The 22,269-nt window shown below is 29.9% G+C and overlaps 1 protein-coding gene across 4 annotated transcripts in view; it reads left to right on the top strand.

The window, feature by feature from the left end:
* Positions 1-22,269, top strand: part of Scp2 (Sarcoplasmic calcium-binding protein 2) — an 869,372-nt gene that overhangs the window by 217,579 nt on the left and 629,524 nt on the right. The gene's annotated exons all lie outside the window — the stretch shown is intronic.

Genomic DNA, 22,269 nt, shown 5'->3' with positions numbered 1-22,269 from the left:
TGTAGGGTTTTCATCTTCAAATTATATCTTGGTGTGTTATTTGTATTATTCACTATATTTTTCTTATAATATTCTGTTTTTGTGGTAAGGAGGTTAAGTAACATTTTTTTCAATAAAATCGTTTTTTTTATGGTTGTGGTATTATAATATTAGATAACAAGAGGTTGCATTGCATAAATGTTATTTTTTTGCTTGCTAAATATAATAAATAAAAAATGAATAAAATAATAAATAAATGTATAAATATAATATATGTACACCGGACTGGTCTCCTTTTTTTTTATTTTTCCTGTTTAGCCTCCAGGAATTACCATTCAGGTATTACTTAAGAGGATGATATGTATAAGTGTAAATGAAGTGCAGTCTTGTACAGTCTCAGTTCGACCATTCCTGAGATGTGTGGTTAATTGAAACCCAACCACTAAAAAACATCGGTATTCACGATCTAGTATTCAAATCCGTATAAAAATAATTGCCTTTATAGTAGGACTTAAACGCTGCAACTCTCGACTTCCAAATCAGCTGATTCGGGAAGACACGTTTACCGCTAGACCAACCTGGTGAGTTACACCGCATTGGTCTAATGCTTATATACGTCGTTACAAATCAGTTGTTTTAACAGTTGATTTTCGAAGTAGAGATTTCTGTGGTTCGAATCCTAGTAATGGTTAGTTGCTTTTGTACGGATTCGAATAGTAGATAATATACTTTGGTGTTTGGCGTTCGGTTAACCACACGTCTCAGGAACGGTCAACCTGAATCTGTACAAGACTATATTCGTTCAAATTTCATACATACACATATCGTTCTCATGTTATTGGTGCATGAGGAGGGTTGACACGTTTACCGCTAGACCAACCTGGTGAGTTACACCGCATTGGTCTAATGCTTATATACGTCGTTACAAATCAGTTGTTTTAACAGTTGATTTTCGAAGTAGAGATTTCTGTGGTTCGAATCCTAGTAATGGTTAGTTGCTTTTGTACGGATTCGAATAGTAGATAATATACTTTGGTGTTTGGCGTTCGGTTAACCACACGTCTCAGGAACGGTCAACCTGAATCTGTACAAGACTATATTCGTTCAAATTTCATACATACACATATCGTTCTCATGTTATTGGTGCATGAGGAGGGTTGCTTATTGTTCATTAGTTGAGCAGATTGCAACATACATACACATTAGGGAAATAAAATAACAAATGCATTAGATTAGTTAAGAAAGTGAAAAATGTAAATTTTTAAAATTGTTTTCGTAATTTAAAATAAAATTTATGGAAAATAATACTTTATTCTGATTGCGTGTAAAATGTGATAATGTAAATAGTTACGTTTCTCATCACTAGAGTGAAATATTTTTATGAATTTTGGAGGCAATTTATTTGATTTATTAGATTTTGAGCGTCCGGGAATAAAAAAAAAAATAAGGAAACTTATTAATGTTTATTATTACTTACAATGCTTCCTTATCCTTTTAAAAATAGACGTAAATTTAAATTGGGGATAACATTTTATACAGACTTTAATGGCTGCGTACAACCCTTTTAGCCTAAACATACATCTTACATCCTACATCCTCTGTTATCTCTTTAATATGTTATTCAATGTTCCTGATTTGACTAGGATATTGAGGGATAGTACACGTAAAAATTCTTATAAATATAATTTATTTACTATAAAATCATTTACTAAGTACAAAATATGTCAATTATGAATTACAAAATAAAATTCTGATTTTACTATAAAATTTAATACAGAATAGAAAGAAATTGTATTACAATAACCAGCATGATAATAATTACAAAATTAACAATTAACTTTGCAGAATAATTATTTACTTGTAATATTTAGAAAAGGAAACTAGTTTATATTTTTATCAATGAATTATCTCACCTTGTTCCCTGTTCACAACTAGTTCACCGAACAGCTTCCCGTACTTAACCGCCGACTTTAACACTATTCTAAAACGGAATATTTTAATGATAAATTCTTCGCTCGCACAATCGAGTAAAAATCAAAAGATTACCGCACATATTTTCACTATACATTGCATGTATCTGAAAAGTATTTTTACTCCGATATTCCTTGGAAAATTAACAAGATATTTGCGTCCTCCTGAATTTCCCTTCTGTCCGACTACTGAAGGTATTTATTTCGGTGCTAGCAGGAATATGCCCGATGGTACCCTGGCTTTATGGAGGGTCCAGTGCACTCCCTTTGTGGAGGAAGTCACATAAGGTATCTATTGGCATTTGCCTGATTAGTTTTTGTAAAATATAGGAAGATTGAGGAATTTAGGTTGTTAGATGTAAGGATATGAGATATTAATGTATTATTAAATACACAATTATGTAGTTATTACAGATTTGTTTCTTACATATTTCGTAAGGCAAGTTTATTTGAAAATGTTACGTTAATTTTCTTCCTGCTTGATATCATCAATTATTTAAACTTTCTCCTTTCTTCGTCTTCCTTTTTTTCTTTCTACTATCCCTTCTACAGCTTCCATTTTTATACATTTTCTTGTTTGTTCTTATCCACTTAGTTTTTATGTTCTTTTTTATTTTAATTATTTTTCTAGCGCCTCCAGTCTTTTTTCATCTTTTTTTCTAACTGTTCCATGTTTCTCCTTCATATACTACCATGCTCTTTATAAAATATTTTTATCATATCACCTATCGTTTCCTTAGATCTTGATTCAGATAAAACAGAATTTTTTCATATAAAACAATTATTTGACATTACACTTTTTACTTTTACTTTCTGACTCCAGTATAACTTTGACTAATCTTGATTTCCAATTATTTGAGGATATATGTAATTTTTTATTGAAACTATTCAATATTGAAAATAAATTGCGGTTTATTCTTGTACTCATTTTTCCTAAGACAATAATTTAAATATCCTTTATCTTAATTCTCATATTTCTTGCCCAAGCCCTCTAATATTTCATTTGTTTTCTCTTTATTCTCTGCTGATAACGAAATGTCACTGGTAAAATGAATTATTCGACATACTTTCACGTATCAAGATGTAATCGTGATCTATTCTTCTTTAATGAACAATCATTTCACTTTCTCATCTAAATAGCGCTATAGCAGAACCTATAGCTCTAGAAGGGAGAACATTGTAATCGGTCCAATTTTGGCATATGCGGTTTTTACCAAACCTTGACTTTGACACCTAAGAAACCCAAAAAATCAAATAACGGGGTGGAAATTTTCCGAATGTTAATGTACGTGTGTGAGTTCGGTATCGCCCTTTAAATTACCTTATATCTTCAAAACTACTGCACCGATTTCAACTAAATTTGGTCAGATTACGTCTATAAATGGAGCATTTATGCCATTAAATTTTCAACTTTAAAGGTCAAGGGGGTAAGCCTGTAGAGGAAGGTCAGCCTCAGTATCTCGAGATTTCGCCTAATTAAGGTCATATTTTTCTTAGGCACATTTGTTAAGGATTAAAAAATAACGATATCTGCAAAAAAATGTTTTAGAAAATTCGCACCCCCACCGTAAAACATGCTGTTGTATTCATCTGCTATGCTGTAACATAGCAGAATAATAGACTAGACATATGAGCGGTAGAATTAAATAAATGAGTTATATTTAAATAGTAAAAAAGTAACTCGGACTTGCCGGGTCTGAACTTGATCACCCGGTCGACTCGGTACCCGGTGCGTTAAGCCTCTCGGCTACACCAATCTGCCGACCGTTCAGGCGTAATTTTTTTTATGTAAGTTATGAAATTACATTAGTTTAGTTACTGTCGACCGTCGCTGCTAGTACCGCCACACTCGCGCGAATTAAGTACGGTATGCGCGTGCGCTTTAGTTAAAATCATTGAATTAAATAAACGAAAAGATATTATATTTAAATAAAATTATAAATTAAGTTTTATGCAAACAGTGCATCAGAAATAACCTACTTCCCATAACAAGGATAAAGCCGCCTTCCGGGGAAGTCCTACGACTGTGTTGTCAGCTTTTTATCTTTCCATTCAAATATTCGCAGAAGATTTTCTGGAACTGGATAAATAATGAGATAGATAGATAAGTACAGAGAGAGAGAAAGAGAGAGAGAGAGAGAGAGCGAGAGAGAGAGAGAGAGAGAGAGAGAGAAAGAGTGAGTGAGTGAGTGAGAGAGGAACCAAATATATCAATTGTTCTTTGATGTAACGGCTTGTAATTTCTATTTCAGTCATGTATAAAATATTACCTGTCAATATTTTCAAATCGGTTGTGAATTCTAATTATTTAATTTGAGTGAATCGTATTTAATAATCTATATTAAAAAAGAAAGAATTTGTGTATATTTATTACGAAGTTTTTTCCATAAAATATTGACCAACCGCTGTTTTATTTTGCTGGATAAGCTTCTGTTATACAATCCATCCATTTCTTTTTATGTTTAATTGTTTCTAACTCATTTTTCAGCTCGGTTGTGTTCATTTTTACTAACTACAAGAGAGAATGAGATAGTTATAACAGGGATGAGAATTAAAATACAGGATAAAGAGTGTGGGATAAAATTCATGTGGAATAGAGTAGGTTAAGAGAGGAAAAAAACAGTAGTATAGTGGAGTTCTATGGGGTTAACTGCTTGCTCTCTTTATTACAATGGTGATATTTCATTTCAAAAGTTTCTCTTGATTCTGTTGGTTCTTTTTTATCTTTATATCTCATTCCATATTTCCCTTCAAAATTTATTGTAAGTGCTGGTGACCCTGCCCTGAATGTCGTCCACATTAAAAAAAATAAGTAGTTGTAGCCTAATCATAAAAAAAAAAACTTTCGCATCTTTTTCTATTTATTATAAAATTTTCTTTTTGTGTCGTTTATATCTGTTATTTATTACTATTATAAACGTTTATACCATATGTTTATCATTTTTTATTTACAGTTTATTTCTTCATTAAAAAAAAATTTAACCTCAGTGTCTCTAATTTATAATTTATTATTAAATGATTCAAGTAAATGGTCATGTTTTTATGATAATTTTGGATTTTTTTTTGATTCGTTTTTATTTTACACTATTTTATTATTTACCGTTTACTGTTCGATATAGAAAATTATATTTACTAAACCATAAATTTATACCCAGATTATGATTGCTATTTTTTCCATTTATAATTAAGTCACCACATTTATAATAACGTTTTAACTTCGTTATCACCCATTCAAATAAAACCAGATACATATTCTAAAATAACTAAAAATATTATAATGTATATTCGTTTAGATACATTATAGAAAGATTTATTTGTGTTTAATTCATTATTTTCTTTATGACTAAATATGAGAAATAAATTTTACAATAACCGGTGATTCAAAAAGGACTTCACAAATTTAAAAGCACATAAAAATTTATTTAGATAATTCACAGATTCGGTTAGGCCCCATTTCATAGCAGAACGCATCAAGTTTTGACTAACAGTTTATTAGTACCTAATTCGGCCACCAGCGCTGTCACCAATGTTGTTAAAGATGGATATATTTATTGATGTGGAACGTGCTCGGTGAGTGTTTTGGTTTCACTATTTTTAATTAGGAACTGCAATTAAAGATAATTTTCGTAGAAAGTACGGTAGGGAGGCTCCTAGTATGCATACAATTTACTATTGGCCCAAACCTTCGTTGAGACAGGTCGTTCTTTTTCCTGACTAGAACGTCCCGTTCTTCTTTCTGGAAACAACCGTAGCAATTATAGTAAAATAAACACGAAATTCAAAAAAAAAAACCATAAATAAATCCAACTTAATTTAATCTTAATGGTATCGTTTATCTGAACGCGCTTCAAAATTTTCTAATTCCTCAGTTAGACGATGATGACCAAGATGGACGCCATTACTATCAGCAAGACGGGGCACCACCTCACTACCGTCTAGAAGTCCGAGATTTTCTTGATACTCGATTCCCAAGTCGATGGGTTGTTCGTGAAAGTCCAACTGCATGGCCATCTCGCTTCCCAGATTTGATCTTGCTAGATTTTTTCTTGTGGGGTTTCATTAAAGATCTGGTTTATTACCACCTTTGTCTTCTGATCTTGTTGGGCTAAGATTTCAAATTAACGCCTCAGCTGCAGAGGTAACGCCCGACTCGCAGGTCACAGTCTGGAATGAAATCCACTTCAGGGGGATTGTCTGTCGCATAACAAATAGAAGCCGTATCGAACCAAATTGAATGTTGTGTGATAAACCTGATGTGTTTTTCTATGAAATGAGACTTAAACCGAATCTGTAAGTTATCTAAATAAGTTTGTATATGCTTTTAAATTTGTGACATTTTGAATCACCGGTATATGAAAATATTGTGCGCTTGAATGGGATTTAAACCCAGAACATTTCGAATGAAAAAATAAGTTGCTATTAGCTCATTATGGGAGATTAGCTAAATGAAATATAACCGGTAAATTTAAATTGCAGGAATTCAGATATTAATTACGTTATTCTAGTGTTATATAAATATATTATAACTCATTACAATAAAAAATATAGCTTCTTAAAAAATAAATAATTTTAAACTCTCTCACACACACACACACACACACGAGCGCGCGCGCACGCACGCACGCAGGCGCACAGACAGAGAGATAGAGAGAGAGAGAGAGAGAGAGAGAGAGAGAGAGAGAGAGAGAGAGAGAGAGAGAGAGACACAAACACACACACACACACACACACACACACACAACACACAAAAATCTAACTTTTGTGTTCGAACACGTTTGTGAATGCCCAAAATTTTTAGATATTATTAAGTGAAATTAATGTGAAGTTAATTTTTTGTAAAACAACGTACCATTTTACATTATTTGTAAATTTATTAAATTTTCTGCTAAATTCGTCTTTAAAATACATCTTAATACGCTAGTAGCATACTTGATTATACAAACGTAAATACTAAACATTTAGATTGATAAAATAGTCCGATGAGAATTTCTTCTTTTATTTTCAGCTCTTAAAGTCCTGTTTCAAGTTAACGATAAAGATTACAAAGCTCACTATTCCATATTTTTGGGAGAACGAAACGAAAAGAACGCAAAAAATCTTATTGTTATAGAAATTCTTTTAAAAAGAGCTCGGCATTTTATAAATACCAATTTAATAATACGTTCATAGGTTTCAGAAAGAAATTGCTAATGATGACAAAAGAACCTTTTATATTTTAACATCTAAATTTCTGTTATTTATACAATCATAAATAAAAATTATGTTAACTTTAGTCTTATACAAAATAGCATACGATCATTTGCAATTTAAAAAAAAAAATATAAATAAATTTTCATTTTTTATTATTTAAATTAATCATACTAGCGAAACGGTAATTAAATGAATTTGAGTTTTTTAAATTTATTTACGAGCTTAATAATATTTTTTATTAAAATTATAATCATCCTTATTGAGATACTATTTTGATAAATATTGATTTCAAGGAATTGTAGCGTCTCTGTCTTTTATCCAGGGGTTCCGGGTTCTAATCTTGGTCAAGTATGTCTTAAGTTAATGTTAAGTATGTATGCATTTTTCCTACGCTACAAAATATTTCCTTTTCCATATTTCCGCGTACAAGCTTCAATTCAAACTTCTCTGGTGAATTAATTCATTAATTAATCAAGCAAAAAAAAAAAAAAAAAAAATGTAAAAATATGCAAAAATAATACTGTTATTCAGACATGAAATCATGTAATGGTTTCTTCTTTATTTTGAAGAGTACTGTGAACCTAGAATTTTTATTATTCTTTGTCTAATTAACGATTATTTTTCTTTATTTCTTTAATTATAAACAATTCATTAAAGAGCAGCATGTCTCGTCTGTAATAGGATCCTAAAGGTTAAGTATCTAAAGTTTTACGGAATGCTTAGCAATGTTAATCAAGGATTTTTACGTTGCGTGGACTCTAAGATATTAAAATAACATATTTTTCATCTTAAATAAATTACGGTATAATCTATAGATTTTTTCACTTCATTATTTACGTAACCGGCAATTATGTAAGATTCATTAATTAAGAAATTAAAATGAGTAGTGTTTTTCTAAATTGCTGTACCTCTATTTCTTTGTGGGTGACAAAATAATTTGTTGTTACCCGTTGTTGTATAGTGATAACATTGTTCGGTCCTTCAGTAAATTAATTAATTAGTTGGGATGTGTTGTCAATATAGTTGCTCAGTAGTGCGATTTCCCAAATTAACTGATTGGTAGGATTGGTATACATTTTGTGTATTTGTTCCGATGTATTTGATCACACGAATAATGTGTGATTAGTTGAAAATAACCAGTATTGTGATTGATAATTTTTATAACAAGGAGCGTGACGTGTGTATAAGTAATGTTAGGATAATAAAAAAGCTGATGTGGACACCTCATGACTTCCTTGTACACCTATTAAATTACGTATACATATTTTTAAAAGAACATAAAATTTTATTTCACTAATAACTTTTGATATTTTTTCATATATTTTTTGTTGTTTATTATTATTATTATTATTATTATTATTATTATTATTGAATTATTATTTATTGTAAAACTTTTTTTTACAGTCACAGGTTAATAATTGTTAATAAATCAATATATTTAAATTAAAAAAAAGTTAAAAAAAAAAAGGAGATGAAGTCTGATTCGAACCGATGATCCTTCTCCTAGAAAGATCAAAATATTTAATTAATTAAATTTTTATTTGGCTATAACTCTGGAACCAATGAAAATAAGTACCACTTACGATACATCGTTGAAAATCTCTCAATGCGGTCTTATAACTTCAGTTAAAAAAAAAGTCTAACATCCAAATTTTTTAGATTTTGGGCTTTTTTAGACATTTTTAGTCATGTCGATTGCAATAAAAAGGGAAGATACACAACTATATATTACAACAGTCCTAAATCCAAATTTTCAACATTCTACGGCTAATCGTTTTTGAGTTATGCGAGATACATACTTATGTACAAACGTCAAGTCGAAACTAGTCAAAATGGATTCAGGGATGACAAAAATGGATATTTCTGTTGAAATTTTAAAACCGAAATTTTTCGCAATCACAAAATTTCCTTTACTTCGTACAAGGAAGTAAAAATTGCTAAATTGAAATCGCAACGATGAAAGAGATTCTTTCACTTGAATTTATAACTAGATGGCTATCTACTGACCTTGAGGGAAAAAAAATATTTGTCATTTACTTTCACTTAAAAAATGAAATATTTATATTGATAAAATAGCTAAATTCTATTCATCATTCATGTATGTTGTAGTCAGCTCTGATTTATTGATTGACGATGTAATAATTATTTTTTCTTGTATTTTCAATAAAGTAGAATTTTATAGAATTTGAATAAAATCAAAATAATTTTAAAATGAATGCAAGACTGATGGATACGTGCCAAAGCAATAAGGTTCAAGATATAACGAGAACTAAAATACAAAGATTTTTCTGCCCCTAAAACGCATAAACGAGATAAATTCTGTATCATTTCCTAATGAGATGCATGAAACCGACAGTTACAAATTTAAAAGTCCATAACGTGTATATAAGTACATATATATTTAGTTAGTAAAAATTTCTCCAATTTTTATTTGAAAGCAATGGGATTTTTGGTTAAAATAATTTTTTTCACTAAAAATATATAAATAAAATTTGTAGAGGAACTATCATAGTAAAATTCTTCATTAAAAAAAAATCATCAAATTCTTTTATACAGAGAAGATTAGGTTTTAATAAACAAACATTAAGAAAAAAAAATTACGTACGGTTATATTGAGAACTTGCTTCTTTTATTAACTCGGTTAAAAATACACTTTAAAATTCTCAGAATAACTTTCTAATGTATACATATAGAGTAAATTGGTCGTGAAACGTGAAGCAATGAACCAAAAATAATCAAAAAACATAAAGTAAAGAGAAAAAAAACACAAAAGCTGATCAAATCGTAGATATTAATAATAATAATAAGATAAAGATTTAAAAAAAAAGTAACTTATAATTATTAGAAAATACATGAAATCTATTATCTATATTATTAAAAATTATTTACATTAGCCAGACCCTGAACCCTTAGTGCCCAGGCAAACCCCGGAGCCAATTCAGGGTCTCATGGGGCTATGAGCTCTACCCCCAGGGCTGCAGACCTTGCTTCGATCGCCATTTCCGTGTTGCAGGAGGACCTTCCCCCTGCAACACGGTCGTCATTCTCGTCTACTCAGAGGGCTGCGTCCCTTGGACCGCGCTGTTCGTTATCCTCATGATTGTGAGAATATTACTGATAAATAACAAATAAAGTATTCAGGATTTATAGAAACCTGAGAAAGAAAGTAAATGACAAAAAACAAAATAATAGTAACTTTTTTTTAAATTCTCTTTCCGGTGGGCTGGACCCACAATTAAGTAGTATAAGTCAGCTCAGAGGAGTGTTCAATACTCTAACGCGCCTCTCAGTCTACCGGCATGACAGGTCAGCCTGCCGGTCGGATCTCCTATATATACCTGCCTCAAGCCTGTGATGTACGGTGCCAGGTTTAGCTACGCTAAACCTAGTCCCCACCCCAGAAGCCGGGTCTATGGTCTTAACTCTCCTCTGAAGATGTCGGGTCCTGATGTTATTCGAGCTTCCTACTTGGAGGGCCCATCCGTTCTTCGGAACCGACATACCAAGGTATGCCGGTTCTCGCAACTGGGACTGTCCAACGCCGCTGTTTAAAAAATTTTACTCCGCTCCTCAGTATTTTTAGCCATCAGGACAGCCCCCAAGTAACTGCTGAACGTCTTTCAACGAGCTGGAGTAGTTGCTATGTATGACAGAAGAGTCGCTAGTGTCAGGTTAGCGATCTCGGCGCGACCTCGATGTTCTTCCTATTCAGGACACTTGAACAGAATATGTTCGACGAAGTTGCGTTCTGCACAGTACATGCAAGTAGGGGACTCGTGCCTGCCTGTACGGAATAATAGTAGCTGCATAGAATAATAGTAATTATGGTAACTACAGTACACACACCTTTGGCGATGAAAAATTCATAACTTATTTCTTTGCCGTGGAGGCAGAAATATAAAAATGAAGTAAAAGATTTAATTTTTTCTTCCTCAATGAATATCTTTAATTTACAACTTCAACCACCTTGGTGGCGAAGAAATATTGAATATTTTTATTATTTTATCCTTAACAGGAGCTTGGGCCTCGGTTTGTGGCTTAAAACCTTCTATGGTATAATACGAATGTATCCTGAAAATTTCAAAGCAATCAATCGTTTGATTCTTCGAGATGAAATTTATTTAAAAACCTTCAAGTTATGCCAAGACATGGGGGTAAAAATTTGGTTGCGATTGATCGAATAGTTTTTTGTTCATCCCGGAAAAACAAAATCCCTCTTCATCCTTTTATAATAGTATATATATATATATATATATATATATACACACACACACACACACACACACAGAATGATTCCAAATTGTATGATAATAACTTTATTTTGCGAGTTTTGGCTCGCGAAATATTTAGCCCTGTTTTCTACTCCCTCCGTGAAATTAAAGCGTACTAAAATTCTTGGGTTACAAATCGAGGGGTAAATTTGGTGCTTTGTTATGTTTTTTTATCTAAGAAATTAAGTAAAAGTGGTCCCCGACTGCTAACTTCCTCAGGTTTTAAGAAAAAAGGGGTAAACACGAAAACGTTTTGTCGGAAAATACACCTTTTTAGGTTTGGAATAAAATAAGTTTGTTAACTTAATAAACAACCAAAAAACGTATAATTTCTATTTTAATTTGTACAGAATTTAATTCTGGAAAAATTGATGTAAATAACATTTATTAAACACAAAATTGATAGTTGAACCTTAACTAGAAACAAAACGCACAAACTGGATCGCAAAAGTGATGCAATTTTAAACAGAACAATTTTCATCAATGTTTGAACGACATAATGTAATTGAAAACAAATAGAAAATTTATCAATAACAGAAAAAATAATAAAATATAAATTTAAAAAAATAAAAACCACATATTTTTTTTTTTGGTTTATTTTCTAAAAATTATTGAATATTAAAATGGTTACTTGATGAAATTGCAAACGTTTATTCAAAACAGTTACTCAATATAGCCGCCATTCTGTTCAATGCATATTTCAGCTCGACGAATCAGTGCTAGTCAGATATGTCTAATAACATCATTATTATTCCTAACAGTAGTTCCAGCTTCAATTATATGGTGCCTTAGTTCTTCTTACGTGCCAATACGAGTAGAATAGACTAACAAGTTTATCCAACTCGTTCGGTGGCGTGAGATCGGGAGATTAAGATGGTTATTTTACTGGTTTGTTTCTGTCTTAAGACGGACTGTAATTTTTGAGGCCCAAATTAAAGGGTAAATTTAGTGGTTTATATGTAATGTCATCTGTAAAAATAGGCAAAAAAATAAATCAAAGGCTGTATTTTTGGTAATTATTTTGAGAAATCTAGGGTAAATATAAAAAAATGAGGTCGAAAAACATACTATTTTGTTTGGCGTAAAATAACTTTCTTTAAATGGGTAATAAACACATTTGAAATGGATCCCAAGAATTATATAGTATTGCTTAATTTGATCGAATGGATAGAAATCAGGGGGAAATATTTCACCAGCCGACACTCGCTAACGAATAATCGTTCCCGTGCATGTATTAATATGAACGTTTTTCTTTATTTTGATAGTAGAACATGTTCTGAAAATTTATTACATTATTTTTTATTCATTCTGTATATTATACAGATTGTAAGTGTAAGGTATTTTCTTTTATTATTTTTTTGAAATCATTTACGATTGGCAAAAAGTATTTTTAAGGTTCGTTTTGATTATGTAAGTATAGAATTCCATTATTAGAAATTTTTTTATTAAATTATAAATTTATTTAACTTAACTTTATATAGTAAAAAATATTCATAATAAATAAATAAAGTTTAAAATATATCTATTTATATTAAAAGCCTAAACTTTATGTTCGTTAAAAAAGTAGCAAAGATTTCTTATAAAATATTGCTCAATCATTGCAAAAAAGAAGACATGTTGGGTACGGGAAGAGAGTAAAAACTAATTCTTACAGGGGTAGTGATAGATTTATTGCTATATTCAAATTTTCACGCTAAAGTTAAAACTCTTTACAAATCTTACCTTTCAACTTCTATCAGTATATGAATAAATAAAAGCAAAACAAACTTTAAAGGAAATCAAGACTTTTCTACTCTATTTTACGTAATATTGAAATGTATAGAAATCAACATTACTTATAAAGAGTAATTAATTCTATTCAAAACGATTTTAAATAGAAATTTGAATTATTAAATTTGATATTAAAAAGTGTATAATATATTTATGTATGTATATATATAAATAATTTACCTTTCATATTTTATTTTTTTATATCCCACTTATTAAATATAAAAATTATAATGATTAAGAAAAATCTGGAAATAATAAAATAGTCCATAAAAAATCTATTCTATCTTATGTTAGAAGTATATCATCGCCAATCAACTACTTCAACAAATCTGTATGATCCTGGTACATAACAAATTTTAATTTTTTTCTTTGGAGATCTTTGGAATTCAAATAACGATACTATTTTAGAAATTATCAGCCTGAGAATAAACAAGAACATCTGCCAAATTAGCGGTTGTAATTGTGTTTACAGCTCTTTATCAGTATGAATATAACATTTTTATTTCAGCTTGAAATTTTCTTATCTATGCCATTTTAATATATTTGTTTTATTAAAGTTACTTATCATGATAAAGTTTATATGAAAGTAAATAGAAGCCTAGATTTTAATGAAGACTTAAATTTTAAAAATCTTATTTAAAAAAAATTCATTATAAGACTTTCAAACTTTTATATTTTATGTAGACTATAATATAAAGTGATTCGAAAAGGAATTCACAAGTTTAAATGCATATTAAAATCTATTTCGATAACTTATAGATTCGGTTTCATAACAAAATACATCAAGTTTTGACTTTCGTAGTTTATTAGTACTGAATTCGGCCACCAGAGCTGTCACCAGTATTATTAAGAATGGATACACCGGTACGGAACGTGATCGCTATGTATTTTGATTTCACGATTTACAGTTAGCAACTCCAGTTCAACGTAATTTTCTTTGTGAGTAGAGTAGGGAGCCCCCAATAGGCGTACAATTTACTCTTGGCACCAAACCCTTCGTTGAGACATGTTGTTCTTCTTCCAGATAGAACAGCCCGTTTTTTTATTGTTTTTTTTTTTTTTTTGTAGGAGCTAATCGTAAATGGGTTCATCGAGAATACCGGTGTTCTTTGGTGGTTGGGTTTCAATTAATCATACAACTCTGGAATTGTCGTCCTGAGACTGTACAAGACTATACTTCATATACATTCATATATATCATCCTAATTCATCCTCTGAAGTAATACATTACAATGGTTATGGAGGCTAAACAGAAAAAAAACAAAACAGAGAGAACCGTAAATGGTATCGTTTATCTGGACGTGCTTCAAAATTTTTTAATTTCTCAGTTGGTCGATGATGATCAAGAAGGACGCCACTGCTATCAGCAAGACGGGGCACCACCTCAATACCGCCTAGAAGTCCGAGATTTTATTGATATCCGATTCCCAGGTCGGTGGAGCGGTCCAATTGTATGGTCCAATTGTATGCTCTTCAGATTTGACTCCATGATTTTTATTTTGGGAGATTTCATAAAAGATTCGGTTTATGAACCTCCTTTACCTGCCGATCTTGTTGAGCTAAGATAACGAATTAACGCTGTAGCTGCAGAAGTATCGCCCGATTCATTGATTACAGTCTGGAATGAAATAGACTTCAGGTGGAATGTATGCCGCATTATAAATGGTGTTCGTATAAAACCAAAGTGAATGTTGAGTGACAAACTTTGATGTATTTTTCTATGAAATGAGACCTCAATCGAATCTGTAACTTATCTCAATAAATTTTTATACGCTTTTAAAGCTGTGAAGTCCTTTCTGAATCGATCGGTATTACCGCATGAAAACACCAGTGAGGAATCATATACGCGATTTTTTGAAAGAAAGGGTTTTCATGAAATTCGGCAGTGGAATGAAATTTACGTAATGGAGAACGTTAAAACAGCTTTAAGCTGGTTTTAAAAAGACCAGCTTAAAAAATGACTCATTTCAATAATTCATTTGTATTTATGAAAAAGTATACTGTTTCCTCTATATCTATGCCAGTAAGTTTGAAATGTAATAACTTGTTTCATAATAACAATAAAAAATCTCGATTTTTCCTTTTTATAATATAAGTTTTTTGTTAATAAACGCAATTTTATTTCATTCCAAAACATTTTCTTTAAAAGAATCTGACGTGGACGACACATGACTTTCTTGTATGCCAATTAAATTACATATACATATTTTTAAAAGAACATAAAATGTTATTTCACTAATAATTTATGATTTTTTTTATAGTTATTATTGAATTATTATTTATTGTAATTTTGTTTTTAAATCAGAGGTTTATAATTATTAATAAAACAATATATATATAAATTTAAAAAAAAAACAGAAAAACCTAAAAAAATGAAGTCGGATTCGAGCCGATGTGCCTTCCCCTTGTAGGATCCAAATATCTTATTAATTAAAATTATATTTGGTTATAATTAGAACCACATATTAACCACATAGGTTTAGTGGTTAAACTCGTCGTCGCAAATCACGTGTTTAACAGCTGAAGCTTTCAAAGTCGAAGGTCTGAGGTTCAAATCCTGGAAAAGGTTGGTTGCTTTTATACGGATTTGAACGCTAGACAGCGTATAATGGTGTAATTTGGTAGTTAGGATTCAATTAACTACACATCTCAGGAATGGTCTGCCTGAATCTGTACAAGACTACACCTCATTTACATGTCATAAATATAATTTCATCTCATTGGAGAATGGGAATGAGGGGATTGCTTATTGTTCACTAGTCGAACAGACTGGAAAGTACACAATTGGGATAAAAAAAATTCTAATATTTTTACACGGACCATACTAAATCAAACTTTTAACTTTGTATTCACTTCTTACAGTTAAGTGTTTTTAACATTTTTACTTCCTTATAGGAAGTAAAGGAAGTATTGTGATCGTGAAAAATTTCGGTTTTCAGATTTCAACAGAAATATCCATTTTGAACATTCCTGAATCCATGTTGACTAGTTTCGACGTGACATACGTACGTACAGACATCTCGCATAACTCAAAAACGATTAGCCGTAGGATGTTGAAATTTTGGATTTAGGACTGTTGTAACATTTAATTGTGCACCTTTCCTTTTTGATTGTAATCAACTGAATTGAAAGTGTCCAAAAAGCCCAAAATAAAAAAAAATTGGATTTTTACTTTTTTTAACTGCAGTAATAAGCCCTCATTGAGAGATCTTCAATGATATATCATAAGTGGTACTTATTTTTATTGGTTCCAGAGTTATAGCCAAATAAAATTTTAATTAATGAAATATTTTGATCTTACAAAGGGAAGTCGTATCGGTTCGAATACGAACTCATATACATGTAATCTTTTATAACTTTTTTTTTTACTTTAAAGATATTGATTTCTTAATAATTATTAACCTCTGATTGTAAAAAAGGTTTTACAATAAATTACAATACTTTTTATTCAATAGTAATAAAAAAAATATGAAAAAAATCAGAAGTTATTAATGAAATAAAATTTTATGTAATTTTCATTTTAATTCAAAAATTTTTACAGATTAATAATTATTAATATATCAAAGCATTTAAATTAAAAAATAAAAATAAAAAAAAATACATGTGTATGAGAAGTCAAATTCGAATCGATGTGTGTATGGTTACGGATCCAACACGTTCTCACTTACACCACATAACTATTTGAGCGATGTGAAACACAATTAATATATACACTAATTTAAAATGCTGGTATGGAAATCACAAAATAAAGTAGTACAATTTGGTGTCCACCACAGTGCAATTGTGTGACTGTTTACTTTAAAGAATTAGAGAATCGTATTTCACTTTCATTTGAAATTAAAAAAAGTGCACCAAAAAATGTATGTGTGTAATTTAATAGGCGTACAAGGAAATCATGTGATGTCCACAACAGATTTTTCTGAGTTATAATGAATCGGAATGCGTCAAGAAAATTTATAATTATCAGATTCTAAATATACGTAATAAATCACAATCCTATTTTAATAACGTACAGTTGTAAATTAATTTTCTAAAACTTTTAATGAAGTTTATTTTCTAACTACGAAAGAATTTTAATTTGTTATGAAGGTGAGAAATTCTTTAAAAATTCTTTGTAAATTTACTGTCGTATGTTTTATTAGTTACCGATTATTTGAATTGTAATTAAAACTAAGAAGAGAAATAATCTAGACCAGTTTAATTAAAAATATATAAAAAGGGTAGATTATAAATTCAAATAATTAATTAAATTTTTGTTTTTTTTTCTTTTTGTATGACGATATATATTTTTTTTATCCATTCTTTATTCTACGTTGAATAAAAGTAAAGAAATTTTTAAGTGATTTATTGTGATGTCACTGTACAGAGACAAAATTAAATTAATGTTCTTTCTTTAAAATACCTTCTGTATTTTGTATCTCCGTCTAAATTGACAATATTTTTTTTTTTTTAGTAGTAATCTCTTGAATTTTTTTTCTTGAATAAAGGTGAAAGGGATAACGAAACAGGGATAAAGGGATAAATTGGTGTAATTGTAATTATTTTTACATTACAAAATAATGTTTTCTTTTTCTATAAAATTAATAAATTAGTTTTTTCTTTAAAAACGTATTCAAATTTATTATATTCCAAGTTTACTTAAAATTTATTATATTTGAACATCTCATAATCAGTTGATAAAATTACTATAAAGTTAATTTATGAATAATAACTAATCTTCTCTATGAATAATAAATTACTCTTCTTTAATGATAAAGATAATAATAATCTGTATTATTTTTATGATATTAATTCATCTTTTCCCACTAAATATAAAAAAAAAATCCTTTTAGGAACGCCAGAAGGCGGAGGTAGATTTAACCGGTGCTACGTAGGGATAAAAATGGATACTCACTTCGAATACTATCATTCAATATCATCGCAATTATTGCACCCTAAACTGATGTTCAAACGTAATGCTAAGAATATCAGGGGATATTTTATTCCTCTATAGATTTCAGAGCCTGAAGATCAGTCCCTTTGTGCTGGGTTTTTTTATTTATCTGGCGGGTATTTTATTTTTAAATACACTTATTTACAGAGTTTGGGGCTGTATTCCGATCCTAGAATCGTGTTTGTGAAAAGTATTTGGTTTTTCCTTAGGAAATTAGAAAGATATTTGCGTCTTTCTTCCGATGCGATTCCCATTCAGTCCTTCCACTAAAGGGCTTTCGGTGCTAGTGTCTTTTTAGTTCAACAGGAATGCGTCTAACAAGGTACTAGTTTTGTGGAGGATCCAACGCACTTCCTGTGGGTGGTTGCCTGCCTGACTGATAATTGTAAGGTGAAAAAAGGGAATCTAGATTGTGCAGATTGTTCTTCTGACAGTTTGGGCAGGGTTGAATTAGCTGTTGTGGAACGGCCTTCTTATTTCTTTAGTGTATTTTTCCTCTTTCTGCTAACTTTCCATGTTTATTGGTTAGCGATATTTAAAACCTTAACTTTTAAAAGTTCTGTGAGCCTTGAGCAGGGCATCATACTGGATAGTGCAGGCCTTTTCGTTCTCTCCGTCGGACGACTACTGGATTTCCTCTTCATTCTTTCTTTGCTAAACTGAAGTTTGCTGGTCCCCGGCAGTATTTATACTTCCGAGCCCTAGGGCTTGACTTGTAATAACAGTATCCGACCTGCTGTTTTTTTCATTCAAGTCTAACGATTTCTAATACCCGTCTTCTACATTTTTCTAGAATGAATTCCTTTGTTGTTGATTCTGGATTTTTATTTTTCAATGTGTCTGATTACGTTCTTCATTTTTTCTCCCTTATTCACGCATTTTTTACTATTGGAACCTTTTCTACCCGTTACAATATTTATACTTCCTTCTAAAACCAATTCAATGCCTTGATTTCTTCAGTATATAAGTCACCAGTCTTGTCCTTCGTTTTAAAATATTCTGACGTAAAATTTTATTTTTTTATTTTATACTTTATCAAACTGCTGTTGTTTCATTGTTCTTCTTTAATAGTAAGTTTTCAAATTCTTTAGTTGTTTGTTTTTCTGGCATCCCTTTAATTTATTTTTTCTTAGCTTAAAAAACTATATTCCATAAAAAAAACTTTTAAGTTTTTTTTTAAATTACTAAGTATCTTTTCTGAATAAAATTTCTCTTTATGTATGTTAAGCTACTTTTAATATTTTCTTTTCCTCATCAAATCTTTTTTAATTTTATTACCTTAACAATAAAATCCTGCAGCTTCTCAGTACATTGAGATGCTGCAGAATGAAGTAGTAATATACTACTTTATTAATATTCATCTCAACTTTTTTCTTTTTTCAGTCACGTTCCATGGTACTTTGTTCTATTCTTTTTATATTCTAAATTGGATTTCTTCCACAGTATCGAATTCATAATATTCGTTAATTTTTTTATCTCATTCCTAGTTTTAACTAAAACAATAGTATTATCAAGAAATCTTACTGTTTTTGTTTCTCGTTTTTTGATTGTTGCCCCTTTCTCAAATTTTTACTTCCTTGTACGAAGCAAAGAATGTATTGTGATCGCAAAAAATTTCGGATTTCAAAATTTAAATATCCATTTTCACTAGTTTCGGCGTAACATCTGTACGTACGTACGTATGTGCGGATGTATTTCGCATAACTCAAAAACGATTAACCGTAGGATGTTGAAATTTTGGATTTAGGACTGTTGTATTATCTAGTTATGCACCTCCCCTTTTGATTACAGTCGACTGGACCAAAAGTGTCCAAAAAGGTTCAAAATCCAAAAAAAAAAAAATTGGATTTTGGACTTTTTCTTAACTGCAGTAATAAGCCCTCATTGAGAGCTTCTCAACGATGTATCGTAAGTGCTACTTACTTTTAGTGATTCCAGAGTTATAGCCAAATAAAACTTTAATTAATGAAATATTTGGATCTTACAAGGGGAAGGCATATCGGTTCAAATCCGAATTCATTTCCTTTTATTTTTAATATTTTTTTTTTTTAATTTAAATATATTGATAAATATTAACCCTCTGCATGTAAAATGATTTTTACAATTAATAATAGTTCAATAAAAAAAAGAAAATGAAAAAAATATCGGAAGTTATTAATGAAATAAAATTTTATGTACTTTTCATTTTAAAAAAAATCCGTATTTGTAATTTAATAGGCGTACATCGTACGAGAAACTCATGTGGTTTCCTCATCAGATTTTTTGTTTAAACATGTTCTGCAACTTATTAAATTAAAAATTTTCTATAAACATAATTGGATGTACTTATATGTTACATTGATAATAATTTTCCAATTTTCTACATTCAAATGTTATTCTAATCAAAATTTTTGAATTAATTTAGGAATTTTAGATTATTATGAACAATGTAGTTTTCTCTTTTTTTATTTGTGGATTCAAAATTGTGTAAGTCATTTATTTTGGGATAATGGAGTTTTGTGTTGTAGGAAAACCTCGTTCAATTGACCTTGCTGAAATATATCTATAAATCTTATCCTTTGTGTTAATCAGAGGGTAAACCATTTACCAATGTCCATCGTGGTAAAAAAAAAAACTCCTCTTTGAAAAATTTCCAGTAAATCTTTTTTCGTTAGATAATAAAAATTCATTATTGAAATTGAATATCAAGATAATATTCATTAAACAATTTTGAGATATTTCTTAAAGAAGATTTTAAAATTTATATATTAATCTATTTTTTTTTAAATTATGTGCCTTTTTTAATTTGAAAATCTATTGTAACTTTTTCCACAACAATTGTAATTTAATGTATAATAAAAATTATTTTATAAGTCTAATTTGGCTTGTAAGTTTGCATATCTCAACAAAGAATGAATTACATCCTTTACCTAGATGGACTAACTGATTATGTTTGGTTAACTTTCCAATTTTTACCGTTATATTTTTATTTTTACACGACTGCCATAAAGGAGTATAATGTATTTAGGATGTATCTATGTTTGTTTCATCGTACCAGCTCAACAACGATTGAACGACTTAACGACTGAACCGATTTAGATGTATGGCCTTGCGTTGGAATCCTTACGTTAACCGGGAGTGTCATAGGCTATATAAATTTGTATATATATATATATATATATATATATAAATTTAAAGATTTGAAAAAATTTATCAGATGAATAAATCGTTTTTGAATAACTCGCACCTCATACGTGTAAAGTTGTTGTCCTACTGGTATTTTTACACGGCTGCCCATAAAGGAGTATAATGTGTTTAGAGTGTATGTATATGTTTTTCCACTGTAGCAGCTCAACGACTGAACCGATTGTCACTCGCGCTCTTTAGTTGTCCTATATTAATAACTAGCTGATTTGGAAATGCTTCGACATTGCTAGATTTAGTATATATATAAATTAAATGAACACAATTGAAAATCTGATAAAAAATTAAAAACTGAACATTATGGAGCTTCATAAAATTTAACCTTTTACTTTATAAAAGACAGAATTTAAATAAATCCAGTTGTAAAAAACAGCACTACCTATCGGATTTAATTCAAACTATTCTCTAAATACAGTATTTGGGTGACAATACCCCTAAATTTCTTTCCACTGGTCAGATTGAGAGTTTGAATAGCTTTAAACCTTCTCCGGACAACGCGGACCATTTTGCAAAAAACCGCATATATAAGGCAATGTTTGTTTATATATATATATATCCTATATTGAAGAGCAATTTTTTTTTTTGGCTGTCGTGCTTTTTTAATTTTTAATATTTATATCTTGTACTACTTCTATTTTATGTCAATAATTATAGTAGTTTCTTAATAAAAAAGTGTATTCTCCCTTTTTAATAACTAGTTATTTCTCCGGAATCTTATATAATCTGGTGTTAAATTGATCTTGTATAAGTAAAATTATTGAAATTATACACTAGACAGTTTAATCTTTTGTAAATTAGAAGATACTGATAATAATAACATTATAAAACCGAATGAAAATTGTTTTAAGATTCTGCTTAAAACAGAATTTTCGAAATCTCTTTAACGTTAACTAACTGATTACTTCGTGATGTTTAGGAATTGTAGTATGTAACTTTACAATAGCGAGAGAAGTTACTGAAATACTGACGACGT

The sequence above is a fragment of the Lycorma delicatula genome, chromosome 9 (genome assembly GCF_047948215.1).
Source record: "Lycorma delicatula isolate Av1 chromosome 9, ASM4794821v1, whole genome shotgun sequence".
NCBI lineage: Eukaryota > Metazoa > Arthropoda > Insecta > Hemiptera > Fulgoridae > Lycorma > Lycorma delicatula.
This window is presented reverse-complemented; position numbering and strand designations above follow the sequence as displayed.